At 42.8% G+C, this 21,914-nt stretch overlaps 1 protein-coding gene across 2 annotated transcripts in view; it reads right to left on the bottom strand.

Annotated features, from left to right (window-relative positions):
• Positions 1–21,914, bottom strand: part of FAM162B (family with sequence similarity 162 member B) — a 304,725-nt gene that overhangs the window by 114,722 nt on the left and 168,089 nt on the right. The gene's annotated exons all lie outside the window — the stretch shown is intronic.

Genomic DNA, 21,914 nt, shown 5'->3' with positions numbered 1-21,914 from the left:
AGGAGCGCGTTTTAAAGGACTCATGTGTTGTTTTTTGGCAGTTGATTAACTTTATTGGTTCAGATGTTAGTGCACACTCTTGGGTGATATTCTAACTTTGGCGGAATGTTATTCATATTTAATCGCACATCATTGTCTGTATACGAGCACGTTTATGTGGGCACCTGTACCGTTTTGTAGCGCTTGATTAATTTTGATGTTTTCAATGGTTGTGCACACTTGAGTCTTTCAGATACCTCATATTTGGGGCACACTTTTAAGAAATTTCCACGAACTCCAGGATATGTTCATAAGGGGAAAGATACTATGTCTATTCTCCTTTGGAGTTCTTACTGACCCCATGTGATTGTAGATCGGGTTTCTTTTTTTTCTTGTAATGACCACATGTGGATTTCTGAGTTTTTTCTTTTAATAGCGCACTCTATAGACAAATGGGGTTGTTATGTAGCGAATTGGTGCCAAGGGATATTATCGTTGAGCCCCCCGCTTTGGGTTTTGTCAACGAGCATTTCTAACACTGTCCAACGTAGGTCTTCACTGGAGTGCTTTGTCTCTACGAAGTGTGCACATAATTTAGTAGTTGTTTTTTTAAGTCTTATGTTGCTTCTGTGTTCTCCTATTCTTGTTTTGACTTTTCTACAGGTCATCCCTATGTATTTCTTTTGGCAGGGAAACTGATCTGAAAAGATTTAGCCAGGAAAAGATGCACCCCTATTCAAAAGAAGATTATAACATCACCGATCCAGGCTCCGATAACGAATCCGTGGGAAGGAATTCTTCCAATAACTCAGTGAGCAGCTCTGAAGACTACACCCCTAAGAGAGGCAGGAATACCAATCGATATCAACGACCAAGAAGGGGCAATAGATGGCAAAGACCATACTACCCAAGCATGAACATACCATACTTCCAACCATACATGCCACAATATGGAGGGTGGATGAATCCTTATAATCACGGAATGCAACATATGCCACCAATGGGAAACCAACAACAATCTGGACAACAAAACCAACAGCAACAGCAACCGCCTTTTTTAGCCAGGGGCCAAAATCAACCCCGAGGAAGAAAAAAGTCTCTAGCGTGGCAAGATCAACAGCAGAACATACTGACAAGGAGCATGTCATCAGCCCAACCGACCACGAGCAAGAACAGTCACTAATTGTCAACCTCGCAAATATTGAACTCTCTGAAGACCAAAAGAAAGTCCTAAATAGAGGACTGGGATTCGTACCTACACCACCGATGGATAGCTTCAAACTCAAGTGTGAGTTAGCAGAATTCTGCCGAGTCCTTAAACTAAAAGCATTCTTTGTAGGGACCCCCACTCGTCCACAAGAAGGGGATACCAGATTAAAGAGAAAATCTACCTTTAATCCCCCAACAGGAAGCGTTCCACCTGAGCTTCAAACTTTCGAACAAGCCCTGCTGAAAGGTGTGGACGTCATGGAACAAAACAAGAGGACTCCCTTCCAAAATCTTAGCAAAAGGGAACGCCAAGCACTCAAGACCCTAGAAACCAATGAGGACATAGTAATCAAACCCGCTGACAAGGGGGGAGGGATTGTGATCTTAAGTAAAGAAGGTTACAACCAACAATGCCTAGCCCTCCTGTCAGATACAAAGTTTAACAAGAAAATTGACATAGACCCTACAGAGAGACTTCTAAATACCATCACGATGATGATTTACGAGGCTGAAACTAACATGTGGATAACAGGCAAAGAGGCAGACTATCTACTTGCAAAGGAACCTAAGACCCCCTACTTTTATTCACTACCAAAGATACACAAAAATAAATCTCCTCCCCCAGGACGACCTATAGTTTCGGGTATAGGATCGATCCTTGAACCACTCTCAAAATTCGCTGATGAATATTTGAAACCCCTTGTCCAGAAGACGCCCACCTACCTAAAAGACACTAGAGACTTATTAATACAGATCTCTGAAAAACCATTTGATCAGAAAACGATGCTCCTAGTGGGACTAGACGTGGAGTCACTGTACACGAGCTTACCACAGGATGACACTCTACAAATGCTCGAGGATGTCCTCTTCAATGAGGATTGGAAATACCACACCCAAGACATTTCGTCCTACAATGCTGTAAATTAGCTCTGAAAGAAAAAAATTTCGAATATGAAGGAGACCTATATTCACAAAACCATGGCACTTCCATGGGCAGTGCCTTTGCTCCTTCGGTGGCTGGACTATATGTGAGCCATTTTGAGGGCCAATACGTGCTCAATGAATCGAATCCGTACTCTTCCAGTATTTTATACTGGAAGAGATACATTGACGATATGCTTCTCATATGGGACATTAAATATGACCTGAAACTTTTCATTGACTGGCTCAATGGACGTGACCCATGGCTTAAATTCATGTACACGGCTAACAACTCAACAATTGACTTTCTGGATCTCACCATCTTTGTTGAAAATAACATCTTACAAACAAGAACCTACACCAAACCAACTGCAAAAAACAGCCTACTATCTTATAAGAGCTACCACCCCAAACCACTGAGAGATAATCTTCCATATAGTCAGTTTTTAAGAATAAAAAGAAACTGTACTAAAGACGATGATTACAAAAGACAGGCACTGGAACTTAGCAAAAAACTGAAGGCAAGAGACTACACAACTGCTACAATTCGCAAATGCAGGAAACGTGCGAATAATCAACCCAGGGACTGCCTTTTACAGATCCACCCAAAGACCCTGTACCAGATTTAGCTAATTGTGTAACAACATTCTGCCCCTCCACTTATGAGGTACAAAAACTAGTCAATAAAAACTGGAACATTCTTAACACCGGCAAATTTGCCTGGCCAAAACCCCGGTTCGCAAACAAACGAACCAGAAATTTAAGAGATGCTTTGGTTCACACTCGTCCGAGAAGTAAACAACAGTCTGTACTAACAAGGGACATAACGAAGACACCAATAACAGGCCATCACCCCTGCGGTAATTGCATAGCCTGTAAATCCACGACGACCTCAAAACAGTTACAACTAACAGAGACTCTCCTATGGACCCAGAGGCAGCACACGAACTGCAACTCTACCCATGTCATATACATGGCGAGCTGTCCCTGCCAAAAGAAATACATAGGGATGACCTGTAGAAAAGTCAAAACAAGAATAGGAGAACACAGAAGCAACATAAGACTTAAAAAAACAACTACTAAATTATGTGCACACTTCGTAGAGACAAAGCACTCCAGTGAAGACCTACGTTGGACAGTGTTAGAAATGCTCGTTGACAAAACCCAAAATGCTGAACAAAAGCTTTACGAAAAAGAACAAAGATGGGTGAATCGCCTTAAAACCCATATCGGGGGGCTCAACGATAATATCCCTTGGCACCAATTCGCTACATAACAACCCCATTTGTCTATAGAGTGCGCTATTAAAAGAAAAAACTCAGAAATCCACATGTGGTCATAACAAGAAAAAAAAGAAACCCGATCTACAATCACATGGGGTCAGTAAGAACTCCAAAGGAGAATAGACATAGTATCTTTTCCCTTATGAACATATCCTGGAGTTCGTGGAAATTTCTTAAAAGTGTGCCCCAAATATGAGGTATCTGAAAGACTCAAGTGTGCACAACCATTGAAAACATCAAAATTAATCAAGCGCTAGAAAACGGTACAGGTGCCCACATAAACGTGCTTGTATACAGACAAAGTTAGAATATCACCCAAGAGTGTGCACTAACATCGGAACCAATAAAGTTAATCAACTGCCAAAAAACAACACATGAGCCCTTTAAAATGCGTGCCTGACGTCCTTTCCCTGTCCAGGGGCAGAGTCAGCACAAGCGGCAGAATCCTTGGCCATGCGGGTAATGGCGGCTTAGCGTTTGCTGTTCTTCTTCTTTCCAAACTGCGGTAAGGTTGAATGCGTGCACTTAATGACAGCGTTCCGCTTTCCTTTAGCTCTGAGCTACAAGGAAGCGTGAACCCCCTGACGAGGCCAATAACTGATTGCCATTAGGTAAGAGGGCACTTTCACTAAGTATCTTTAAACGCGCTACTGTTTGCAAGCAGCGTAAATTTGTAAAATATTTCATATGTAGCTGCATTTATAGCGAAGCGCCTGGCTCCATGAGAGTACTGCCGTCACCTTAGTGCGAACAATATAACATGATACATTTAAAGAAATTCGCCGGCTAATAGACCACTCCCATTAGAAAGCCGACACCTTTCCAGCTTTTGTGACTTAAATGAAGCGTAACACACGTGCACAGCACTAATTCATCATATGCACGTATTTAGAGCGTAATATCGTACGAATATCCTATAACGATGAGTTCCTATAGCTTACGATATCCTGTCATTGCGCGCAAATAAGAGGCGTTTTTAAGCTCTACTTCCGAGTTTCACAGCCTAACCTCATAAAATTGGATACACTCACCTTGTATCACACAGGAGTATTTACTTCCTCTGCAAACAATGGGTACTTGTGAATAAGCTCTGTAAAATTAGCTGATTGGCATAACGATACCCTGTGACCACATCCATGCCACAATGGTAATGCAATGAAAGTTTGCAACTGCAGACCCCCTATAACAACTTTTGGGTTTATGAAACCAGTGTTTAATCAAGTTCAATCATGATAACTGTCGCTTTCTATCCTCTCTCAGTCCTCTACCTAAAGTAGCCCTTCCTCCACCCAATGCCAGGCAAAATCTTAGAATAGATATTAGAAAGATGAGACAGTAGCTATCTTTCGCCCCCCCTTTTAAACAGTACATAATACCTTATAATACCTTATAATTGTGTATTCTATGTCTGTTTGTCTTTCCCTCTCTTTTTACAGGTTAAAAGAGTGCGATTGGTCAGTGAATGCTTAAAAATAGGCAACCTAAATATACTACACAAGTTGTGTAAGTAAAGATACACTTTGATGTTTGTTTGTTTGTTAGTCCTGACGAAAGCCCCATAGACTCAGCCGAGCCAAGGGGGGGATGAAACATGTCGACAAAACCTTTAATAATACACTTATAGATCTAGTAACTCGATCTATTACAAGTACCGCTTACGTTTTACTTCAATAGACTCTCACCATTTATTAAATACTTCTAGGTGTTATTCTATTTTTTAACTTACATTTTCACTCACCCTTACTTAGTGGGGGCATGTTACAAATCTCTGGACACTGCAATCTAGACCAGAGGAGCCTCTGGAAGAGGCGGGCATCAAGCACGTACTATAGCACCCTATGATAAATGCCACAACTACAATGTGGGGCGGATGAAAGACATATACCACAATACCGAGATACAATGAGTTTTTGAGGGTTCTATAGAGTTTTCTATCCAAAGGTTTAGAATTGTAACGAGTATATCTGATGATCTAGTGCTTGAATATAAGGATTGGCTGAACTGGTACGTTCTATGTCTCACCAGGTTGGAGAAGATGCCACAACAATACATTAGAATCAAGCTCATGATCTGAGTCCTGCTGAATGGGTTTTCATCAAGAAGTTCATAAGAAAATTGTGTTTAGAACCCAAGTGGCACAGACTTTATCAAATCATACTGGTGACAATAACGGCAGTGAAGTATGCTTGTTTGCCAAATTGAAATCATGCGAGCCATACCAAACGAACCTTTGATCCACTTAAAAGACCGAAGGAGCAACAACTGGAGAATTAAAACCAAAGGGCAATGGCTGAAGTGTGTGTAGCTGATGAATCTAGAGTGACAGATTCTGACGAATAAACAGATGGTGAACAGCCGAGCACAAGTCGAGTAGAGTGGGCACAAGATTCTAGGATTCAAGAGACTGTCATTGAGCCACGAAGAAGTGAGTTCACTATTGATCCAGAAGAAAGTGAACTCCCCTCTGAACCTGAAACGAGTGAGACTGCTTTTGAACCAGAAGGAAGTGAGTTCACTGTTGAATTAGAAGTTATTGTTGAATCGGAAGACAAAGAAGCTGAAATTCAGGAAGAAGAAAAGTCAGAAAAAAGAGCAAATAAAAGAACCTGGGAACCAGATGTAGGAAGTGAGAAAGTGGTCAAAGCAAAGAAACCGAGAAAAGGTGATAATTGGCCAGGCAGAGTGAAAAGACTAAAATACACGTTTGTGAAGAGAAGATTAAGAAAAAGACCAGAACAAAGTATTATATCTCAAGTCAAACAGAACAAGAAGAGTCAGGAAAATAATAAATACGAAAAACAAGAAGAGCAAGAATTCCAACCAAGAAATACAGTGCACCTGAATGGACCTACTTCATTTTGGAAGAACTTGAAAGCTCAGATCAAAGTGAAGAAAAAGACAAATATGACACTGAGCATGTTGGTGAAAGCAAACTAAGACCCCCATAAAAAGAACTGTGTCAAATTAAGGTGAAAACCTTGCTGATTAAAGAAAACGAAATAAAGACTCAGAGCAGACTGAAGAAAAAGAATACAAGAAGGGGGTAATGACAACAGCCTTGAAGTGTAGGATTGCCCTACTACTCTTTTAGGATTTTTTGAACAGCATATGTTTAAATGGAATTTTATTTTTCAGAAAACAAAATGGCTGAAGAAGAAGTGACTGAATTTCCAAAATCTAGTCTAAAACGTAGGTGTATTAAAGCTTGCTTATGTATTGTCTTTCTATTAATCTTCATGTAGTTATTATTACCTGTCCTTGTAACTATTTTAATGGTAACTGATAAAAGAAACAATACTAATCAAATAGCAAGTGAAAGAATGAGTGATGTCACTAATGAAACATCAAATACTAATGTAGTACCATTTGATGTAAGCGTTCTCCATCATGATAATTCAATCAATGATTTCTCGTTAAATGTGTTTATTAAATTGTTGTATGAATATATAGAAACCTTAAATGTGAGTGATTGTTACGTGTGCATGCAATTACCTTCGTCTGTCTCAGAAGGTGTGACCTATCACCACCTTCCTTTAACCTATGGTGTGTCTTGCAGTATACTTACAAGCCTGTTTTTGTGACGGGAAAGCTCGAGTACCACTTCTCTAATATAGATTTCATATTTTTCAGAAATTCCTGTTATTAAAGAACTAAATAAAGTTTTGAGTAGTAAGAATGCACGACATATGGGAGAATTTTTCCATATTACTAAAACCTTAGACACAGAATATGCTTATAAAAACAACTTGACTTGTAGTTTGCGGGTTGAAGAGAAAGATTCATAGAAATGGTAGAAGATAAAAGAGAAAGATTTCATAGGAAAGCAGCTGAACAGAAGTCACGGATATCACAATGGGATTTTAGAGAAGGAAATTATGAGAAAGGCGAGAAATACGCTGCAATGTCCCTTTACTGGTTACAGAAGGGAAACATTTGTTTGCTTAGAACGAAAACTAACTATAACAATTATTTCATTGGTGCTAGTGAATGTTAACATACCTTCCAAATTACTAGAGGTTGGGTATTGAAGAGTGGAACTGATCCTGTCTTTCCAGGATTCTATTATGTGTGTAGTAAGACAGCCTATTATAGGTTGTCTGCACATTAGTATGGAAGTTGTTATTTTGCTATTGTCTTTCCGAACGTTTACCACATGGACCGAAGCAGCCACAAACTGAATGAAGTAAAGCAAGGACCAACATGTAACAAAAAAGCAAGTTTCTCAGAAATTAGTAGGGGATATTTTTGGTGCACTGATACCCTCAGATGGAGTCATTCTAAATTCATACAAAATTAAAAAATTGTCCACAGTGGTTGTTCATTTATCAACAGATACTACTGGTGGGTTCTTGATGATTGACACGGAAATGGTTGCAATCAGATCAATGGTTTTGCTAAATCAACTTGCCCTTGATATCCTATTGGCAAAAGAGGGTGGAGTCTGTGGTATGTTGATAGTCCAACAGTGCTGCACATATATCCCGGATAAAAGTAAAGGAATTGAGGGATATATAAAGAATATTACAACATTACATGAAGTTTTGACCCAATTGGAGGATGACAGTGTTTGGAAGAGACTTGGTAAGAGTTTCTCCACTATAGGTAAATGGTTTTCTACCTTTGGAAGTAGTTTATTAGGAAAAATAATAATGCCAATCGTTTCAGTCGCCACCGTAGTTTTGGTGATAATAACATCATATAAGTGTTGTAAGTGTAAAAGTAGAAGAAAAGAAGTGACGGAATCAAAGAATCAATGAAGAGCAAGAAAGAGAACAAGCACTGGCATAGCCAATAGGCATAGCCTTTGGGACCATTTAAGTGTTTGTAATTGCCTCTGCCAATGTCATTTAAGCTATGTTGTAGACTATTGTGGCTGCTGTGTAGCATATTGAAAAGTTATAATAAAAAGTATTATAAACATTTGTTACATTATAAATATATAACCAAGAAGAAAATATGTACAACTGAACAATCCTATTAAAAAAGAACTAACATAAAAAATGTCTTCTTGGTTTTTTTTCTTGGTCATGCTGGAAACTCCTTATGGCCTGTTGTAATGCTTGTTTGTTATTGTTTTTTTATTATGTGGTGGGTGGGGGTGGAGACATAAACAATGGGAGGGTGGAAGTTGGTAAATAGTACCTAAATTACCACACAAGCAGCTGACAGATTTTAGGGAGAATGAACATATTACAGATACCAAGGGCAGACTGAGGTGTGGTGGGTTGATGTGAGGGTGATGCTACGGTGGTGGTGTGCTGGTACTGAGGTGGTAATGTGCTGATGCGGAGTTGATGCTTAATGACACTTAGGTGGGGCTGAGTGATGCTGTAGTACTGAGTCATTCTGAGGATGTGGTGCTGCACTGGTTCTCAGATGGTACTGAGTAGTGCTGAGTTGGTGCTGTGCTGATGCTGAAGTGCTGCTGCGTTAGTGCTGGTGTTGTGCTGGTGCTGCAGTGGTGCTGAGGTGGTGTGCACTGGTGCTGAGGTGGTGTGCGTTGAGGCAGTGGTGTGGCATTGGCACGATGTGGTGATGAAAGCACAACTAACTGGCATCCTAGTTAAAAATTTGAGCTATCATGGAATAATAGTACCACAAACTAAATTTGAACGTTCAATTGAACATAAAGGCCAAATGAGTGAAAATGACCCTGCAACTTCTAGTAACGTCACAAACCCAGTGGGTAGTCAAAAAATGCAGTAGCTCATTTTTACATAAAGGGCAAAAGAAAATATAGTTGTGAAAAGGGTATTGTTTTACAGCAATTACTGTGTCCACTAGAAACAGATAGGCAAATGGCACACTTATTAAACCGGTCCTCGGAAGCTTGTTTCCGGTCCAGGGAAGGCGTGGCTTGGCAGTTCGGGCTGGACTGTCCCGATGAGGCACAGGGTCAGACTGATTTGCATATGGCCATGTCTGAACTGGGATAGTGTGGAGTGCAAAAAAAGATGGATTTAGGACAAGATCTCTGTACTGGGGTGAATGTATGACATTGTTCTGCATTCTGTCCATCACCTGTGGTTTTTGCATTTGTCACCCCGAGTGGGATGGGTATGCTCAGACGTAAGTCCCATGCATTCCACACCACTGGATTCAAGCAAGCCGGGCTGAAGATGGCTGGAATGCCAGAAACTGGTCCTCGGAAGCTTTTTTCCGGTCCAGGGAAGGCATGGCTTGGCAGTTCGGGCTGAACTGTTCCCATGAGGCACAGGGTCAGACTGATTTGCATATGGCCATGTCTGAACTGGGGTGGTGTGGAGTGCAAAAAAATGATGGATTTAGGCCCAGATCTCTGTACTGGGGTGAATGTATGACATTGTTCTGCATTCTGTCCATCACCTGTGGTTTTTGCATTTGTCACCCTGAGTGGGATGGGTATGCTCAGACGTGAGTCCCATGCACTCCACACCACTGGATTCAAGCAATCCGGGCTGAAGACGGCTGGAATGCCAGAAACCGGTCCTCGGAAGCTCGTTTCCGGTCCAGGGAAGGCATGGCTTGGCAGTTCGGGCTGGACTGTTCCGATGAGGCACATGGTCAGACTGATTTGCATATGGCCATTTCTGAACTGGGGTGGTGTGGAGTGCAAAAAAAATGATGGATTTAGGCCCAGATCTCTACTGGGGTGAATGTATGACATTATTCTGCATTCTGTTCATCACCTGTGGTTTTTGCATTTGTCACCCCGAGTGGGATGGGTATGCTCAGACGTGAGTCCCATGCACTCCACATCACTGGATTCAAGCAAGCCGGGCTGAAGACGGCTGGAATGCCAGAAACCGGTCCTCGGAAGCTTGTTTCCGGTCCAGGGAAGGCATGGCTTGGGAGTTCCGGCTGGACTGTTCCCATGAGGCACAGGGTCAGACTGATTTGCATATGGCCATGTCTGAACTGGGGTGGTGTGGAGTGCAAAAAAAACGATGGATTTAGGCCCAGATTTCTGTACTGGGGTGAATGTATGACATTGTTCTGCATTCTGTCCATCACCTGTGGTTTTTACACTTATTAGTTAATTGTGACCTTTCAAAAACATGTATTTAACATAACCCTGGATCAAGAATGGCATAATTTGCATAATCTCGGCCTGCAGCAGTAACTCTTTATTTGAAAGCAGCCTTGCCTTGTAAACTGTTTTAAAGTGTGTACTACTTTAACTAAAATAAGAAGCAGCCCAGCAGCCAAAGAAGTATGCAGCCTGGTGAAGAGGAAGGCAGTTCATGTAAAGATCACAGATTGTCCGGGAACCCAGAAGAAAATTGGTGTGTGCATGAGGTGCAGACCTGATACACATGCAACAAGTGTTCATATCGTGAGGTGCTTGGAGAAGCCACCCACTGTAGCAACACTGCAGTGTATATTTGGTTATAAAAGCATCCATGCAAGTGTCAAGCTGTAGTTTTTCCAGGCAATTGTTATAATTAAGCACTGTATCTCCAAAATAATGCAAGTAACTACTACTGTTTTATAAAAACAGGAGAAGTCCGATCAGGAGTCTAAACCTCTAAAAACATCTGTCCATCACATTACCTTACAGCAAATGGTCACAGTATAGACAGCTATGCCAGTGAGTGCAAGATTTATTTTGCTTTTACTTAAGAATGTGTCAGCAGTAGGCATTTACCAGCAAAGGTACTTTCCAAGCAAAGGGTCTTGTTTACATTGTCCCAGGAAGTGTATGCCAGGGGGATGCTTGACATGGCCAAGTTATTTTAAAGGCAGAACAAAACAAAGCGGGATACTCTATGCAACACAATTGCTGTAATTAAAAAACTCAACCTTGGCAAAACAATAAACGCTAAACATTTCCCAGTTTGCGTTCTGGAGCTTGGTCGTTGAATGGAGCATCATGTTACAATGTGAGAAATACACGGGAGAGGAGCACACATGCATCTTGGACTCCAGCAATTTTGTGGTAAGACTGCAGGAACAGCAGCAACGGAGAATGGGGATTTTTTTCCTTTGAAAAGCGCAGGAGCTGACAGCAAACAAAAAGTTCAAAGGAAACTGGTGTTGTGGGCAGCGCTTATCCAGTTATAAAAGGGGTCACTTGCCAACGTTGAGCATGACACCACCAATTGTGTAAACAATCAGCACTTTAGCTGAGCTCAAGAACAGCGCTTCAATGCCTTTGGGCTCAGTTCTCCCCATATTACACTCCCAAAAAAGGAAGAGTTGTGCATCACCCGAAGCAAATTAAAAAACTTATGTGCAGGGAGTCTGGGTTGGTGTTGAAAAGAGAAGCTTACCGTTCTCAGCGTATGTGAAGGCTAGCAGATCGTCCAGTATCTGGATTTATGTGTTTCTGGGTCGCCGCTCCTGCAAGTTCGTAAGGCGTTTGAGCAGCATCTCAAGATGCGCTTGCCCCATGTTTGAGCCGAGGTCTGGAACTCTTTAACCTCAATAGTGCCCGAGTAGGCAGCACCCAGATCAGCCGTGAATGTAGGAGGAAAACCACTTTCACTTTTACTTCACTGAGGCAGTTACGGCTGCGCGTGCACGGGTGAGAATCAGTGGGGGTGCGGGTAGAAATAAGAGGGAGATTTTGAAATAGTGATCTGTTTACAATCCTCCCTCACTCTGCTCACTAAGACGTGCAATTGACAAACCAATGCAAGCATGAGAGAGGAAAGTGGCAAGATGTGGAGAAAAGCACAGGGCTGAATGACGGCAGGGAAACGTGCACTCTCATGGATGCTGATATTTCTTGCCTGGGAGTGGTGCATGCATGTATGCGTGCACCCGCAGTCTGCTCTTTTTTAAAGCACATACTCGTGCTTGTGGCGCGCCGCTGCACACTCCCATAAGGTGTATTTTGCCACAAGCACAAGTATGTGTTTAGAAAAAGAGCTGAACGATGGCTAAAGGTCTCCTAAGCAGCGCATGCGTGCTGAATAGGCGAGACCTAAAAAGAGAAGAGATTGAATTAGAGGAAATGAAAGGAGAGTACTATGACTTGATGAAAGATTTAGATGAGAGAGCCATAAAAAGATTTTTAAATAATTACAGGTGGCACTTGGTATGGTAGGGATTTTATGATGACTCCTAAAAGCCATCAGAGGGGGAGATTGATGGAGCAGGGTTTCGCAAAGATGAAACCTGCTCGAATTGATACCCCATAATTCATAAAAACAGTAATTAGTTGTAGAAAAACTAACGTGCACCCGACATGAACACAAGGGAAATTGCTTTACGCAGGCCTGAACTAACATGTAAGTAAAATAATAATGTAATATTATTTGTGGCTTGAATGAAATGAGAAACATTGTATGACTAGGCTGCATGTGCATCAGTAATTTGTATGTTGCATCCTGCTTTGAAATAATAATTAATTTTTTCACTAAGCTTATGCTAGGTAACATTAATGGGGAATAGCGGAAGGTAGGTGATAAACAGGGATGGTTTCATTACCATATAATTATTAAATGTTCATTTTCATTTACTTTAGTGTGCTGCTGAAACCGCCATCTTCGTACAGTTGGGTAAAGTGGGAGGGGGAGATTCGAGGAGTGAGTCCGCTCTGTTAACAGCAAGACAGAATGTGCTGTGTACCACATATGACATGAGAAGGTTAAAGACCAGTGTGTCGAACGACTGCAAGTGAAGTGCCCTGTCGTGGGACTGGAGATCATTCTGCGGATAATGTTGAATGAGGAATAGAAAATGTTAAATTTTATATTATATGAAGTAAACGTGAGAACGAACTAAGACCCAAACCATGGGAACAAATATAGAACAATGAATTAGCTGAATTAAAGGTGAAGTCACAGTGGTGTGACAATGCCACCTCCCAAACCCACCAATCCCTTTGCAAGTTTTATGAAACTTTGCAACAATTGTGGGAAGGACATGCTGGTTTAAGTGTATAATTGGGGTGCCTTTAGGGGTGTGGTTTAAGCTTAGGCTGGCAGGAGAGAAAGAGGGGAGATGCGTCACTGTCCGTCGGTTTGCAGAGAGGCCTAGCTGTCCCTGACCTATCCTGTTCCTGTCCTTTTACCCTTTGTTCCCTTATCCTATTTCTCCTAGGCCAAGGGGGTGGTTTTCCTACAGATCGATAGGTTTGTATTTAGCCTAACTCATTCTCCGAATTTTACTTATTGATGTATTTTTTCTCTGGAACTTTTGTCTCTCCACCTATCCACTCCATTATTATTTATTGATATGTATTATTTAGATGAACCTATTGTCTCTTCATCTATCCCCTCCCTTAGGTGTATTATGTTTCGCATATATTTTTGCTGATATTTTTGTACTTTTTTGTGAGATTCAGTGTTTGTATTTTGTGACCAAATGCAGTTGAGCATAATCCTTAAAATCTGAGATAAAATCATTATTAACTTTACCGAGAGTCTGTGATCATTTAATTGACTAAATGGTTAGTAAGTTAGTAGTTATCATTGCCATTACTATTCAATTAATTGGTTCATCGACCAAGTGGAAGGAAAGTTGATGTAAAGGCTTAGTTATTAACAGAGGTCTCATTTGAATTTATAAAAAAGGAAAATTGAACCCACAAATAAATTGACCCCAGTGAATCAGGGATTCTGGGTGAATGTGTATGGGCCATTGTAGTATGATGTTATTGAGTATTGATCCCTGATCAATTATTGGTGTGGCTCTGGATCAATAGCATCAAACTCATAATTAACCAGCTGCACTGGCTGTGATGTTTTAATACAGCAATTTTGTAATAGCTCTTGTACCTGAATTAGAGAAATTTCGAACTACTGTACCTAAATGTTAGCTTTCCAAAATGTAGCAGTAAATACGCTGTCACCAGCCTTAGCGAGAGCCTATTTTAACATTCCTACAATGAAAGTTGATGAAATATTGCCTTACTGAAAGGACTAACCCATCCTGCTCAAGTTTCACTATACAGGTAACTTAGCACCACTGTTAGGCAGCAGAACAGCAAATGGGGCTTAGGCTCAGAATCTAAATATGTGGTTTTGAAATGTAACACACAGCACAACATATGTAACTAAATTGGCGCAATTTACAAAGACTGTTGTGGCCTTTGAATACAAACACGCAGAATAAAGTCACAACTATCAGTGTTTGCAGCAGACCGAATCCCAAACTGAATGCCGATGAGAGCATCAGTGCTGATGGCCATCCTGGCTTAAAAGCATTAAAAAAAAATCTGAATAAATTCCTTTATCAGGGAAATATAAAGGGCAATAGGTGCCATACAACAGCAGGGCTCACCTGGAAGAATGTGTCAGAATGGGATGGTGCAGATAAACAGAGGATGGCACCGATGGGACACACGTACACCGAGACTCACCATATTGAAACTCCAGCTGACTGCGTGAAAAGAAGGACACAACGTCACCTGTGAGGTGTTTACAAAGGCAATGTAAATTCATGCACACACTGGGCTTCAGGCCTATCGAATGTAGAACGAGAAAAAAAAGTGTAATGGAGGAAGCAGCAGGCCGGGCGGGTGGATGGGGAGGAAGAAATAGTACCATCACATCGGGAGCAGCAGACAGGCATTGATTAAGTTGGATTAATTTGGGCTTGGCCCGCGCCACGGAAAGCATCGGAAATTACGCTTGGCCAGTTTAGGTGGCTGAAAAGCAAAGGGATGCTGCAGCCACCAAATGGTAACCATTGGGAGGGTTCCAAGCCACTTTATAAACAGTAGTATCTCATAAGCAATACTGAACCCTAAAAAGTGCTATGATGATCCATAGCGCTTTATGTTCCCCACCCGTCCTACACATTGCCTCTCGCCTTGCCCTCTCTTCTGTAAGCAATAAAAAGAAAAAAGTGATCCTGCTGAACCTTAGCATTTTCCTTTTTAAAACATTCAGCCAAGCTGCTGTGCAACATTGACAAAACATTGACCAAGCCAATGCCATGAGACGTATTGGCTTTGTTTATCTATTTTTAAAAACTAGTCTAGTCATTTTAAAAGATGTGTGCAAAAGCATTTGCTGCTGGGTAATGCAGCTTTGTGTGATATTGTGAGCAGTCTAGTAGCTGGGTGGGCGGAGTTAGTGGGTTAAGGGAAAAGGAGGAGACTGGGAAGGAAAGGGCAGTTAGAGTAGGGACACAGACGAAGTAGGAGGCGATTGAATAAAGCTCCTTAACAGATAACTGAGTGTATGTTGTTATTCGAGTCAGGACACAACAACTGGCGACGAGGGTGGGATGGTGGAGCCTGCCACCCACAGAACCTTAAGGAAAGCGTCCCGTCCCCTGCAGCGTGCAAGAAGATACCGCTGCTGAGACTCGAGTGTCAGAAATGAGCCCCGCACCCTGATCGAGAGGCCGGTAGTGATTGCACCTGCCATGTGATCTTTCAGACGTGTAGAGCCCAGCTGAGGAGCACTGCAGAGCGCTGAGGGCGTTTGAAGCGGAGCACTCGCTAGCGCCAAAATGACACTCGACTCAGATGCGTGCAAGTTGGCCGGTCGGTAAAGAGGAGAAATCGGGAGCCCACCCTGATTCTGCCTGATACTCTGGTGACCAGAAGGTGCCTGGGGCCCTGCGGAAGCCCCGTGGACGTGCCCAGAGGCAAGAGCGCTGTTTGCGCCAAAAAGGAGGAAAAGCTCACCCCCGATGCGTGAGACTTCGCAGGCGCACTACGAAGTGAAGTCGGGAGCTTACCCTGAGCCTACCGGGAAAGGTGTAGTGACCAGAAGCCTGGGAAACGCTGCTGAAGTCATCCTGCTGCCTAATGAGTGGCTGCTGGTGAGTGCCACGTGAAGTTCAAGTCTGGTGACTGAATGAAGCAAACCTCGTGGTGAATGAGAGTGTTGGCGGGCGTCCATTTTAGAGTCAGGCAGCCTGAGAGACATTCCCTGTGAAGTCCATGAGCGGCCATTTTGAAGTCAGGCGGCTCATGGCTCCAGCAAACAAGCACTGGCAAATGCAAAAACAAGCTTTGGCAAATGACATAAAACAAACATTGATAAAGGAAAACAAGCACTGGTAAATTCAAGAACAAGCACTGGTAAATGAAAACAAACACTGGCAAATGCAAGAGGTATAAGAGACTACGCGAAAGCAAATGCAAGCGACAAGTAAAGACAACATTGGGCACAAACCGAAGAGGGCAGTCCTGCAGAAGACACCGAAGAGGGCAGAATTGCTGAAGACCCCAAAGAGGGCAGTCCTGCAGAAGACCCCGAAGAGGGCAGTCCTGCAGAAGACCCTGAAGAGGGCAGAATTGCTGAAGACCCCGAAGAGGGCAGTCCTGCAGAAGACCCCAAAGAGGGCAGAATTACTGAAGACCCTGAAGAGGGCGGAATTACGGAAGGCCCAGAAAAGAATATAAACAAGCCCAGATGAACACAGGTTCTGAAGTCAGCGAGCACAAGCAAGTGCACATCCTGAATGCACCAAACACATGCAGATCCTGAATGTAATGAGCACGAGCAAAGACAAGTGCCAGACTAAGCGTTCAGCACCACGTGAAGACAGACAAGTAAAAGTAACAGAAGCGAAGAAAACAAATGATTCAGAAGCATGGGTAGACGAATGCCAAGGGAGCCTTCTCCCACCAACGAAGTGATTGGATAACCTGCACTCGTCCGGAAAGAGATGCATGAGCAAACAAGATGTCAAATGTGCCAGGCGTCATCGCGGAAGAATCACTACCCACCTGCAGCTAGCATGCGACTCTAAAGGAAGCGAGCCACGAGTCACGCATAGCATAGCTGAGTTGTGGCCATTCTGAACTCATGAAATTCAAGCTGTCATTCACTGGCGCATACCGAGATAGTTGAGAAGCCTATCAACCCCAGAGGAAACGACTAGACCAAGGATCTCGGCTAAAGAGAGTCAGCAAAGAAGACGGGAAGCCAAGTAAACGGTCCTGTGACCGCAGAAGATCAGAATCTCCTTCCCTCATGGAGGTGAGGAAAGCAACAAAATGGTCCAACCCCTGCCTTGGAGTACCACCCCCAGTGACACAGACTGACACTCAGAGTTTGAGTCCCAAATGGAACCGGTGGCTGGAATCACTGGATTATTTTCTCGATGCAGTAGGTGAACAAAGGGATAGAAATTGTCTGATGCTACTCCTCCAGCTGGTGGGTCATGAAGGCCGACGTCTAATCAACACCTTTTCTAAAAAGGACACAGAGACCTATGAAAGGCTCCAAGAGAAGTTACGTGCGCATTTCCATGCACAGGCAGATGTGGATCATGATCGCATCGCCTTCAACACAGCACGACAGGAACCAGAAGAACCATTGCCAAACTTCATCAGCCGACTGCAAAGTCAGGTAAAAGGTTGCCAGTTCAACACATTTACAAATGAGGAAATGTTCTTCTTCGGATAATCGAAGGCTGTTCAGACTCTAACACGAAACACAAGATCCTTCAAGTGCATTGGTCGCTAAAAAAAATCATCAGGAAAACTGATGTTGGAGTACGGATCAAAGCAGGATACGTATCAGAAGAATTGCACACTATTGCAAGAACCAAAGATACCAGGAAAGAAACATCCCTTATGTCTGAGAATAAAGTCACCAAAACAAACAAAACTAGAAAGATGAAGGATAAAGGTAGATTGAAGAGAGGACGGCGGGAGAGACAAAATGACAGAGAATACTCAGAGTCAACAACACGAATGACAGAGATAATCCAGGACTGTGATAGTGTCACTGACACAACCTCGAGGAGTTATTTAACCTTAAGGAGTCATTCAAAGTATGGCACAAAATACTCTGAAGAGGATGAAGTGTCAAGTGGGACAGATCGCACCCATTGACAAGACGGCAGCCTGCCCACCAAGAGGCAAGAAAGACAAACTTTAAGAGATTGAACCAGTCATGTCATCCCCGGAAGTTGATACATGACCACGACCGAGCACCTCACTGTTTGCCAATTGCTGGAGATGATTACGAAGAAACATCAAGCTGGAGAACACATCACACCCGCTGTGCAGATGTCAGTGCACAAAACAAGGGGGAAGAAGAAGACAAGCGCAGAAGCTGGGCTGATTCTCGCATCCATGACATCCGAGATAACGGGGAAACTGAGAATAGGTCATTAACAGCACGTGAGAGAGGCAGAGATGAAATACCCGGTGATCAAACACGAGAAACAAACACATGGTTGTCAAACAACCTCTCCAGTGAAATGACACCGCAGATACTTCGAGAAAGATACTCAGAGAAGTATCCCAAAAATAACTCCGACGCGAAGAGCAATTTCTCATGGCCTACCCATGTCAGAGACTTACCAGTCAAGCCATTCTACAAGGAACGTTCTCAAAGACAATCGACACCTGACTCCTCGTATTCCGAATGCATGTCTGTCCTATCCTTTGAGTCGACGGGGTCAGGGTCCCACCAACAACCACGGCATCAAACACTCGAACACCTTATACAACCGAAGGATATTCTTCCCGTCGAGAGCAACCTACCTCACACCAATGTTCCTGAACATTCCATCACCACACAAGCCAACCTATCACAACATAAAGTATATACCGTCACCCCTGAAGAGATCAGTGAGGTTGACTAGAAGGACTTACCGAACGAAGACAGAGATAACAGATGTCACACACTGGATAACAAAGGACTATCCAGTCACTCTACGAAGGAAACCTGACGTGTTGACAGAGACAGGTCATCCTCAGATGAGAACGGAACGTACACCTTCTCAGATAGTCAAAGGGTTCCCCAGTCCCAGATGTGAGCGAGAATGGGTGGGCCAACCAGAGGCAGCGAATGAGTCCCTGAACCGAACCAGAATTATCATTTCAAATAAGGCATCCCAGTCCGGGATGCATGACGTTGGACAGGAGGACAGTGCAGCCCTCAACCAGACAAGACAAAGAGAAATAAAACGATATGCAGGTGCTGGGAAGAGAACCAGATCAGCACACACTCATGAAGAACATAGAGCATCTATCGCATCAGGGCCACAAAGGAAAATAAACTGTCACTATCACGATGAGCCCTTCACAGCCACCTCAACAGGGGCACTCGTGATCGCCTCGGAAACTGAAGATGAGTGGATGATCCAGAAACTTATCGAAAACCACCACGAATTGGGAAAAAAGATAACACACGATACATTTCGCAGTTTCAAAAAGATGCACTCCTGCAATCAAGGAGACTCTCAGCAAGGCAAGATAAAACCACACCAAGGAAATGGAGATGTGTCTCGTTTCAGAGCGGAAGTTTCGACTATCGCTCATCAGAAAGGCACCATGGTGACGGCGGCATCGGAAAGCAGATGTATCACCAGAGATGCGTCGCACTTTCAAATATGTACTCCTGCCCTGAGAGAGTCTCTCCAGAGGATGATTGGACAATCGGAGAGTGAGAAGAGTGAAAGGCTTGATCCGGCTGCAGTAGTCCAGAGACAGGACAATCAAGTAGGAGATGATTCTGAAGTTGGAGGTGTGTCCCTCCGACCTCGGCGAGACATTCAATGGCCACAATGGCTAACTGAAGAACTATGACCACTTCAGTCATGTTTGTTTTGTTAACAAAGGGGGAGATGTGATGTTGTGAGCAGTCTAGTAGCTGGGTGGGCGAAGTTAGTGGGTCAAGGGAAAAGGAGGAGACTGGGAAGGAAAGGGCAGTTAGAGTAGGGACACGGACGAAGTAGGAGGCAATTGAATAAAGCTCCTTAAAAGATAACTGAGTGTATGTTGTAATTCGAGTCAGGACACGACACTTTGGTCTTCACCACAGGAAAAACATTGGAGTCTCTTCAGCTCATCTTCTGGGAGCTCTGGCTATGAAAGAAGACATACTCCACAGGCCTTTGCCACCAACCCACGAATATGCGCTTTATCCACAGATCCTCCGGTTGTCTTTTCCATTTAAGGATCCCCAGAGTTGACTCTGTTAGCAACTTTCCAAAACAGCAAGTAACACTTTTTTTGCCCAATAGAATTTCGTCAGACCAGGTCCGCTGTGGAAGCATTCAGATTAATTTGACATTCTTTCTGCATTACCGTTGTTTCCTGTTTGGTCTATATACAAAAATGATCCAGACGATAGGGAGACAAAGCACAGGTAATTCTAATTGCTTTCTGGTGACTGAGGATCTTGTGCCACAATATTTTAGGGTAGCCTTGCTTCTAATACAAACTGTAAAACTGCATGTCTAAATATTAAGTGGACAAAATCTGCATTATAGTCTGTTGTAATCTACTGTTTAGCATAATGCATCCTCCCCATTGATGTTTATTGATGTTCTCTTCCCTGCCGCTCTGCCAGTGTGTGAGGCCATTAGAATGTTGATTATGTTTGTGTTTGGATGAGTTTGGTTGGAGTAGATGGGCTGAGCAGCAAAGATGCTGCTCCTGGTGGGGCTATACCTGTAACCAAGGGTCATAACCCACAAGGATCCAACTTAATTGCAACACTGGCGTCGATTGAGGAACGAACCTGCGTGTAGAGGTGTAGAGAAACTGAACCTAGAGTTTTAACTAAAAGTAATAGGTAAGAGGAAGTCTATAAGAAAATAAATTGAATCTTCAAGTAAAAGGAACCTCTCTCAAGCCCCACTAGACTTCATCGGATGGCCCACAATTAAGATTAGAATGGGGTGTGCATATGTTATTGAAGTCTGACAGCCTATTATCCACAGAAGTGCTGTGCATTTAAATTCTTTAACTCAGGTGAATCAGCACTGAATGAACTGGCAGCGCTGATAAGTGAGCCCGCAGTGAGTGCAGGCATCTTCTAAAAGACTGTACAAGGAGCAATTTAAATTGTATACATTGGATCAACATTGATGGTGAACCGGCAGATCGTTTTAACCTGTTTCATGTGCCAAGGGCACACTGGAGTTTGTTACATATTACCATCCTCCTTATATGTTGAATATAGTGCTAGTAGTTAGGAAATTGTCAACTGAAGTGTCATATTCAAACTGGTGCGGAGTTTATCATAACTGGTGCTGGGACATATTCATTAAAAACGTAATGTTTTAAACTGTAAAAGCCACATAAATTCACTAGTTATAGTTATTTCAAGTAACTATAACTCATGCTCTAAGGTAACTAAAACTCGCACCCTCACCATGCACTACTAATTACCCCACATATTACAACACCCATGACATCATGTATGACATCATTGACAATATCACTACAACAAGTAGCAGCATGTGGAGGGAGTTCTGTGGGACAGTGAGGCGGGCAGGGTGGGGGGTAGTGAACACCGGAATCAGGATGAACGGAGGTAAGTAAACATTTAAATAAATAAAACTAATTTCATTGCGCCAACTGCATTGCATTTTGCGATGCAGCGCGCGCAACAAAATTAGTTCTATTTATTTAAATGTTTACTTACCTTTGTTCATCCATATTCCGGTGTTTACTACCCATCACCCTGCCACTCCCCCGCCCTGCCTCACCGCCCCACGGAACTCCCTCCACGGGCCGCTAATGACTACAACATTTGCAGTGAAAAATGTGCATGGCAGAAGTGCAAGTTTTAGATACCTTGTTAATGAACATTTCACCTAACTATAACGCTACTTTAACATTCATATTATAAAATGTTTCTTCACGTGAATAATTAATTAATGGAA

This window comes from Lissotriton vulgaris, chromosome 6, assembly GCF_964263255.1.
Source record: "Lissotriton vulgaris chromosome 6, aLisVul1.2, whole genome shotgun sequence".
Classification (NCBI taxonomy): domain Eukaryota; kingdom Metazoa; phylum Chordata; class Amphibia; order Caudata; family Salamandridae; genus Lissotriton; species Lissotriton vulgaris.
This window is presented reverse-complemented; position numbering and strand designations above follow the sequence as displayed.